Source organism: Pteropus vampyrus, unplaced genomic scaffold, assembly GCF_000151845.1.
Source record: "Pteropus vampyrus isolate Shadow unplaced genomic scaffold, Pvam_2.0 Scaffold88, whole genome shotgun sequence".
NCBI classification, from domain to species: Eukaryota; Metazoa; Chordata; class Mammalia; order Chiroptera; family Pteropodidae; genus Pteropus; species Pteropus vampyrus.
In genome coordinates, this window is record NW_011888869.1 from 3,837,145 (window position 1) to 3,846,877 (window position 9,733).

At 33.0% G+C, this 9,733-nt stretch overlaps 1 protein-coding gene across 19 annotated transcripts in view; it reads right to left on the bottom strand.

The window, feature by feature from the left end:
- MARCH1 (membrane associated ring-CH-type finger 1) overlaps positions 1-9,733 on the bottom strand; it is a 612,422-nt gene that overhangs the window by 600,105 nt on the left and 2,584 nt on the right. For 12 of the 19 annotated variants that reach the window (XM_023532687.1, XM_023532692.1, XM_023532689.1 and 9 more), the window contains exon 2: positions 5,727-5,824. The exons of the other annotated variants lie outside the window; for them this stretch is intronic. The gene's annotated coding sequence lies outside the window, so the exon portion shown is untranslated. The remainder of the gene's footprint in view (positions 1-5,726; positions 5,825-9,733) is intronic. 19 annotated transcript variants of the gene reach the window in all.

Below are 9,733 nucleotides of genomic sequence, written 5' to 3' on the forward strand. Positions count from 1 at the left end.
ATACATTTGTGCAACTAGGAGCTTTGCCTGTGTTTTACTATAGCCAAGGAAGCTATTTTTGGTAGGAGGAGCTGTATATCCTCAAAAGAATCCTTCACCATGAGGATTTACTGTAGCATAATTAAACATTAACACTTGTCATGCCTTTCTGAGGTTTCTCTTTTTAACATGTATATTTTTAAAAGGTAACTTACTAAGGCAGAACTTTGCCTTTAACATATACAAACTTTTGGAATGAATTTTGAAATTACATATGAAACATTATACTATAATGACCATAAACTATGTAGTTTAATTTCATTTACAAAATGAACACTAACAAGTTTAATTGTGTATCCTGCCAAGTTGGCGCAAGAGCATTACCATAAATCTAAAGTGTGAAAACTCATGGGTACACTACACATTTGTAGAATTCTAAGACAGGCTCATGTCCCTGCCTCCACCCCCAATAAATGCCAAAGGGCTTTATCATCAAATATGTGGTTTAAATTTAAGTATTCCTGGGATATAGAAGTAAAAGATATAGTAGGTGAACAAATAAAGAAAATGGCTTAAATAGAAAATATTTTCCAAAAAATACTGAATAATATCTAAAATCTATGGACAGTTATGTGCATGATTATCTCTAAGACAGAGATACACATACTTTAAAACATAATTCTGCAAACACATGCCAAGAATTCTATTTTGATTTAAAATGGTCAACTCTCTGTTATCTGAACTATTGGAAGAAAACAGTGGTGTATTCCACACCAAAAGAATCTAAATGAACAAGTGTTTTTGTTAATTGCTAATATCTGAGGGACATGAGCTTAGGGAGTCTGCGATTTATGTGGATGAAGGTTAAGGCTATATGGGAGCTATAGGAAACTCCACCTCCATCAATAAACTTTTACCAAAGTTTACTAACACCCAGACACTAACTGTATTGGAAACCAGTCACATTTTACTTCCCAGAGAAGGTGGAGAATTTTCTTATATAACACAAAGTAATAACTAGTTAAAATTTAAATAGTGATTTGTGATTTATCAAAGGCTAGTAAGTGGAGACGGGAAGAAAATATCAAAGGTATAAAATGACAGGAAGTTTATATAACAATATTTAACACAGTTTAGGGAGCAATAGAGACAAACTTTTGCTGTGGCTAGAAACTCATCTACTAATAGCATCACCTTCCAAATTTATATATATGTACATATGTATGTATATATATATGTATATGTATAATTAGTTATGATCCTACCAGACGGTCTCATTTTTGTTCCAGTTGTTTTTCTGGAAATATGTTTTCCTATAAAACATAATTGTTAGAATCGTTTCTCACAACACCTAAAAAATGACTGATTTGGTTATATAGACTCTTGTTGCATACACCATTGCCCTAGACCCTAACAGTCCTTTTACTTTACTCCAGGAAATAAAAGCCTTATTAACAGTAAATTCCACAAGAAAACAATTTAGTTTACATAAAACATGCATGTGCTCCATTCTGTTTCAAATTTATATGTGAAAAGTTTTTACAGACCAATTAAAAATGAGCAGAAGACATGAATACACATTTTTCCAAAGAAGATATACAAATGGCCAACAGGTACATGAAAAGGTGCTCAATATCCCTAACCATTAATTAGAGAATTGCAAATCAAAACCACAATGCAACATCACCTCACATGTGATTAGGGTGGCTGTTATCAGAAAGACAAGATATAGCAAGTGCTGGTGAGGATGTGGAGGAAAGGAAACATTTGTATACCCTTGATGGGAATGTAAACTTGTACAGCTATTATGTAAAACAGTACATAGGTTCCTCAGTACATAGGTTCCTTAAAAACAGAACTGCCACATGATCCAGCAATCTCACTTCTGTGTATACATCTGAAGGCAAAGAAATCACTGTCTCAAAGGGATATTTGACTAGTGTCTCCTCATTGGTGAGTGGTGATTTCAAAACTGCTCAATATGGCTTAGAGTCTGAGCTTTTTCCAACTACCACTGGTTCCCATTCTTTTAACAGGGAAACTGAGTCTTTCTGTTTAAAATCTATTTTCAAAAGTTGTTTATATAACAAATATTTTCCCCCAGTAAAGCATAATAATTAAAGTGTAATAATTTTTCTTTCATTGAAGAAAAAGTAACATAAAAGCATTCCATCCTTAGAAGCTATAATAGCTATTGCCCAGCATCTACATGGTGAAGTAGATATGATCCAATTCACACCACAGCTGCTAAGTGAGTAGGTCTAGGGGCTTGTGAGTGAAAAGTCTGTCTGTAATCTACACCCTTGTTACCACCGGTAAAAAAAAAGCGGGGGGCAGGGAGGAGAGAAAAAAATGTAGATTACTCTTTGCTCTTCACGAAAACACATAAAGGTAAAACTTGGGAATATTAAATTGTTCTCTTACTTATTTATTAGTACAAATTAGTGACAATAATCTATAATGTCTTTTAAAACAATTTATTTAAAACAAATAGTAATTCTTGGATCTGAGTAAGAAACAACCAAACACATGTTGTCTCTTATACTGTTGAGAGGCAAAGAAATTGTCACACTAGCTGTATCTTCATAGAGTTTAACTTAGCATGGAATAGAAGATTCTTCCACATCATTTTTCTCTATATATAATTTTATCATTAAAAATATATACACATGCAGAAAAGTGTCAAAAAATAAACACCCACAAGGAAACTATTTAGATTTAACAAAAATTACCATTTTAAAGTTTTCCTTCAGATATTTATTTTTTTCACTCAAGAAGTATTTATTTACATTTTTATCGTAAAAATAAATCATACTTATTAAAATGCACTTGGAAAATAAAAGTAGGATAAAAAAACTAACGACAGTCCTATGACCACTATCAACATTTTGAAATCCTTCTTTTTATTTTTTAAAGAAAAACAGACTGTTGTAATTAGACTTCTAATACTTAAGGTCCCTTTCACATGTCCCCAGAATATATTTTTGGGTTTTGAGGGTTACTGGGTAATGTGTGATGGGAAAATTTTAACACGTTTTGCATTATTTTTAATAATGTCTACAAGTTGACAACTGCGGTTCATCCTCATAATGACAGTCAATGGAAATAGTGCTCTGTGTTATAATTTTTGGTCTACAAAAAATAAAGGAGGGGATTTTTCTCTGAGTTTGTTTTTCTAAGGGTGGTTATCTTCTACCATGAACATCATAAGGAACAAATCAAAAAATCCCACTCTTTATCTTATACTTGTTTATTCAATACCTTAAGAATTGGCCCAATTAATTCTCTGTTACTGTTCATGGCCCCAAATTTTCTTTCATGATAATCAATGAATAAATATCTGTTTATCATTTATTTATTAAATGCTTTTAAAATAAAACATATTTAGAAATTAAGAGATTTCACAGAACATTAAGTTTAAAAGTAGCCTAGAAAAATAAACCAAGTTATCTCATTAGAAAAGAGAGGATAGCTGGCAAGAGCTATTGCATATGTCATGCTAAACCTTAAAGGGTCGTTTCACACTGTGTCTGGAATATAACTTTGGGTCTATTAAAGCAAAATTGCTAAGAAATATTTAAGGAAATATGGCCCTAAATGGAAAATAATTTGTCTCTAGTTTCTTGAGTTTCAAATTCGGGAGAAATTAGCAGAACCAGATTCCAGACTTGTAAGAGTACATAGACAATTTAATTTTATCAAAACCTAAGTACAAGAACTGACTTGGGACTAAGTAATTAAATGTGGCTATGTACCATGCTTCAGTAGCAACTATATAGACGCTGTGCTACACTATTAAAATCAATCTCAAGTAGAATTTTAGTTGAAATACTTTTTTAAAAGTCTACTTACAATTCTACAACCCTGAAAATTAACAGACAACTAGTAAAAGTATGTAATTTTCTTTATAACAATGTAAAATTACTGAGATATACAGACCTTTAAAAGCCTCGTACCGTTTTGATGGTAGCATCGTAAGCCAAGATGAATAAAATTGAGCAATAATGAATAAATATTTTAATCTCCTTTCTTTCATCTCTGTTTATGTAGAAATTCACTAACCTAAAATTATCAATTCCTATAATTCTCATATTTTTCAAATGTTCATAACTTTTAATATTTGTTAAATATGTTTATAACTTTTAATATGTTCACAACTTTTAATATTATTATATTAATATCTAATAACATACAGTTTTCTACCCAGATCTGTCATTTATTTCTTTTTTGCTGATGCATTATCTCATTTATTTGTAAGGTCCCTCCTTACCACCACCACCTTTCTCTCTCTCTCTCTCTCTCTCTCTCTCTCTCTCTCTCTCTCTCACACACACACACACACACACACACACACACACACACTCACATTTGATCATATACACGATTGCACACACTCTTCATTCTTTAATATTTAAAACATTTTGGGACAGTCCCTCATCCTTCATATCTGGTACATCTCAACCCACATCGCACTCCTCCTTCAGGCCAACGCCTTCAAAACTGCCAAGCTTTGCCATCAATAGGGCCTTGAGCATACTTCATTTGTCCCTGTTGGAAAACTCTTCCCTTCTCTCCCCACCTTATCAACTGTTTTCATCCTTTCTATGTCAGAGCAAGTGTCACCTCCTCAAGGAGGCTTGCCCAAACCTCCCTAAGTCAAACTCAGCAGTGTGTACCTAGGTCCTTCAATGCATTCTCTCTCGCACATGGCACTTATTTGTGTCAATATTTAACAAATGTCATGGAAGTAAAACTCTCCAAAGCGGCAGGAATCATGTCGCATTTTTTTTTTACTCATTATATCACCAGGACCTACCTGACTGAGAACAGGGCATAGAGTAGACTGCCAGTCAATATAAATAAAAAGAAAGTAAAAAAGAAAAGAGGGAAAGAAATTAATCTTTAGGTCAATAGATGACCTCATAGTTACTAAAAGAATTATTTAAAAGGCCTTATTCATTGCCTTGAAAGATAATGAATTTGAAAAAAAATATATACACACATATATATATACCTTAGAGAAATACATAGTTTCAGATTTATCATTTTTCTCTCATTATAAATGGATGTGGCTTAGGCTTTTAGTCCTGATTATTTTTCTTTCACTTCTTTAAAAATTTCCCTCTAGAGAAGAAAAACCAATTTATTATATATCTTAGGCCAAGTTCCCTTGAAAAGCAGATTCTGAAATTAAAACCTGTATGTAAATAGTAGAAGGTGATCCCAGAGAGTTAGAATAAAGTACCAGATAAAATAAGACAGAGAAAGAATAAAAGCCAATACAAGTGTATGGAGTTGGGTCATTATTATCATGCCCAACTGAGGTTCCATCCGACCTGGACCTTCTGAGAAACTACAAAAATTCTCTCAGGACTGCCCACCAATTCCCACTGATGGAGGGGTTCCCTAAGTGATATTAGTGCCTCCCCACATCTGGGCTGCACTTGCAGGGCAGAGGGAGACATAAGACATGCTGATAAAGTCACAGAGCAGAAAGTAAAAGATACTCAGCACAAGCTCAAGGTGAGAAGTCATCACAACTGAGTCACAGCCTGCCTAACAATGTTTTCAAGAATCATCGACAGAATCGGAAGTGAGGCTGAAAAGATGTAAGGCATGTGATATATCCTAGGGGAATCAAAACGTTGTTCATCAGAATGTCAGCTCCAAATAATGAGTCAGTAACACCATAGCACAAGCTTCAAAGAATTTCCTCCCACCAAGCTTCAAAGAATTTCCTAATGTACCTTAGAACACTGGAAGGCAGGCAAAAGAGTCCATTCCAAGCATTCTCCAACTTCCATTTGCTTGTGTCCCCAAATGTCAGAGATTTCTAATATGTCATCTGGAATATATAACCATGTAAAAATGGCATTACATACTTTAATTCACTTTGAGTATCCATCCATCACTAGACAGATTTAACAAAAATTCTAGGCTAATCCACAGAAATATAGTTACCTTAGGTTTAAGTATATTGTTAAATACATTATTTCTAAAACAACTCTATTTGTAACATTTCTTCTGGATATATCCTGAGTTTTATCCATATACGAATAAGAAAAGAAGTTGATATACTATTTACTTCTTAAGTCTATTGTATGCATATGACAAGATATCCGCTAATGTCAGTTGCTTTTCAGAGTAACAATTCAAAAAACAAAGGAAGATGGTTTCGAAGTAGGGGAAGGCTCCAGACTTCCCACATTATTCACTCTCTTTATGTGGAATTCATTTTTAAGTTAGGATGATTCTTAAATCATGGGGTGCTTATGTTCAGAAAAGAGTTACCGTGTGTACGTGTGTGTGTGTGTGTGTGTGTGTGTGTGTGTGTGTGTGTGTGTGTGTGTTGTGTGTATCACTCCTAAGGGAAAGAAAGAATAGGTTTGCCAATTTCTTATGTTTAGTTACCATGAATTTGAATTTACCAGTTTTGAATCATTTTTTGGCTTTCACGGCTGCTACTAAGTTCTACCTCAAAAAGGAAATAAACAAACTGTCTCCAAAGCATATTGTACATAATATAACTCTTTAGTAGAATCTGGTCTCTTTTAATAACACTTCTTTAAATCAAACGAGAAAGTTGGTTAACTGGAAAAAAAAAATCAAACGAGGTGTTAGTTGTATTTCTAGGAGCCTGCAGGCTGGACTACTAACACCAGTTTTATCACCAAGTAATGATCTTGCATCCTTGTACATCTATTTTTGTAACTGGTGAAAAATAATGACCCACTTCAGCTGACAGTTATGGTGAAGTAACTCACAGTAGACCAATAACGACCACCAAGAACAACTAGAAAAGCCAGATATAATTTTTAAAAATCTTTTAAAAAAATCTACTGGAACTTCTGAAGAAGTCAAAACTAGAAGCTTCAAGATTCCTCATGGAGGAAGCATCGAAGAGGTAAGCTGAATTTCTGAGGGTGATTTTTTCCCCCATGGAATGGAGAGTGAAGATATTTGCTAATCTAGACATACAGCAAGAGAGAGGCGGAGAATATGGGCTTGCCTGAGAAGAGGACCATTAACGTAGAACAGAGAATCCAGCAGAAAGTTTGGCAGTCTTGTGGGGCTAAAGATTTAAAAAATAAATAGAGATAGGAGGGACCAAGACTCCAATGAGAAATGATGACGCATCAGGCTGACACATGCCTAATTTTACCCACATGACATTTGCTGATGCCTGAAATTGAACATATGATTGGAGGCTAAGACACTAAGAAGTAAGGTTCTGAAAAGAATAGCAGGATTCTCAGAAGTTTTGCCCTAAATTGTGTTTAGTATTTGTGACTGCACCAGTGGAAGGCTCTGGATATGCTTAGCAGCTCAGGTGCCCAGGAGGGAAAGAAGTCTAAGTCAGCTCAGTCATTGACTGGATTATGATTGGCCACATCTCCATTTATCTGCCTAGCAGAAGAAATGGTGACAACTCTTTTGACTTGGATAAATCATCTGGAGCCTCTACGATTTTTTATACACAATTACAAAAACCAGAGTAAAGAGTGACACTGAAAAGAAGCTCACAGTAATCTAATTATTGGCATTAGCAGATGAAAACTTTAAAATAATTCTGATTAGTATATTCAAAGTAACAAAGCAAAAGATGGAGAAAGCAAAGTGGTATCCATAGAAAAGAATGAAATGCACATTTGAAAACTGAAAAAAATACAGTAATTAGAGTAATAATCCATGAGCCTGACAGCATAAACATAGTGTAAAGAAAGTTGGTTGACTGAGAGAAAAAATCAAAGGAAAATATTCAAATAAGCATAGAGTGAAAGCATAGAGTAAAAAAATAGTGAAACAAGTATAAGAAGCATGCTGGGCCCAGTGAAACCATGCGTTAAATACATAATTGAGAGCTTAGAAAAAGAAAGGAGACAGAATGGAGTACAGCTATACAATAAGAATTTACCAGTGAATTTCATGTGATGAAATATATCAATCCACAGATTCAAGAAGCTCTGCAAACTCTAAGAAGGATAAATAAAAAGAAAACCACACCTAGGAACATCATAGTAAAACTAAAGAAAAATAAAGATAAATGAAAAAATCTTAAAATCAGTGAGAGACAAAGACATATTATCTTCAAAGCAACAATAAGACTAACTGGCTTGATGGAAGCCAGAGTCAAAAGAATAATAAGTCAAAGCTTCGAAAGAAAATAACTGCCAAATAATTCTATACTCAGCTTAAATATTCTTTAAATAGGAAGACTGTATAAAAGTATTTTGAACACATAAAAAATGAGAGAACTTGTCTGCAAACTTGCAATAAAAAAGATATACAACAAGCTGCTTAACAATTTTTATGATATATTATAAAAAATAAATTATCAAGAATGACACATTAAAAATACCAGGTGTTTAAAATACAAATCATAAACTAGATTCACCTCTACATAAATTTATTTTAACTAAAAATATCTAGATGTTAAAAGTTAATGAATAGATAATATTCATTAGATAGTTCTATGTTTTCAAAATCACTTTTGCATATTAGCTCATTTACTATGCACCATTCCCTGTGAGAAAAGCAGGACAGATATTGTCATCTGTATTTAATGTAAAATGAAACTAACATTCAAGAGTTTCAGAGACTTATCCTTAATTGGATGACAAAGTCAAAACTAGAAAACATATTCCTACCCTGTAGTCATCATTCTGACCCTGAAAAGTAGAAAATGAATAAACAGTATTATACAGGTCCATTAAGTTACAAAATGTGTCCAATATATAACAAAGTAATAATTTGGGGTTATGGAAATTTTCTTTAATTTTATTTTTTTTAAATTTTCTTTAATTTTATTTTTTAAAAACTCCATTAATATTATCTTAACCCTATGAATAATATATCATCATATTCTTGAATATTTTCAACACTCCCATTACTGTTGGCTTTCAGTCTTTACAGAATTTCAGAAGAAGCCAAGAGGCCAAAACCTTTCAGCCAAAAAGGTTTTACTGATCCATTTCCATATCAAAGGCCTGCACAAGTTAAAATCACAATGTTTTCAGATCCATAAAGCATTCTTAAATTAGAATTTGAATTACATCATGGAAAAGCCCATAAAATAAACTTCTGATTGAGTTCAACAATACAATTTTGCCTCAAGGAAGGTGAAGACAGTTTCACTGTATCACAGACATCTTATAATATCTGTTCAAATCAAACAATTAGAACAATGAAAGCAAGAGGACAACAAACATTACAAACTTATTCTTCCTACACAATCTTTTCTTGGAAATCTTCCAATGTTCTGACATAATCTCCTGTTCCATGACCTTGAAACATCACTATTGCCTACTCTATATACCATACTCTATATAACAATATACCATAGCTTTGTTTTGTCTTATAATACAACTTTATCCTCTTCCCAATCAAAACACTTGTGAACTACATTAATGAACATTATGAGAATATTCTCTAGTTCAAGGACATGTTTTCTAAAATAACATTGTACTACCTATCAACTCTATCAAATCATTTGGATTTATAAGATGCTTATACTTTCTGAGGACTTTTATTACATATTTTAGTATCGTGTAGTAAAGTATCAGACCATTTTTGACTTTGGATAAAAATTTTTAAAATAAAATTAAAAATTTCATACGTAAAATATAACTTGTTATCTTTAATGTCTATTTTTACTTACCACATACAGGGGGTAAAATATCTTATTGTTAAAGGAAACATCATTTGCCAAAAACCATGAACCTCCTGCTTTGTCACCTGTCTAATTGAGATTTTA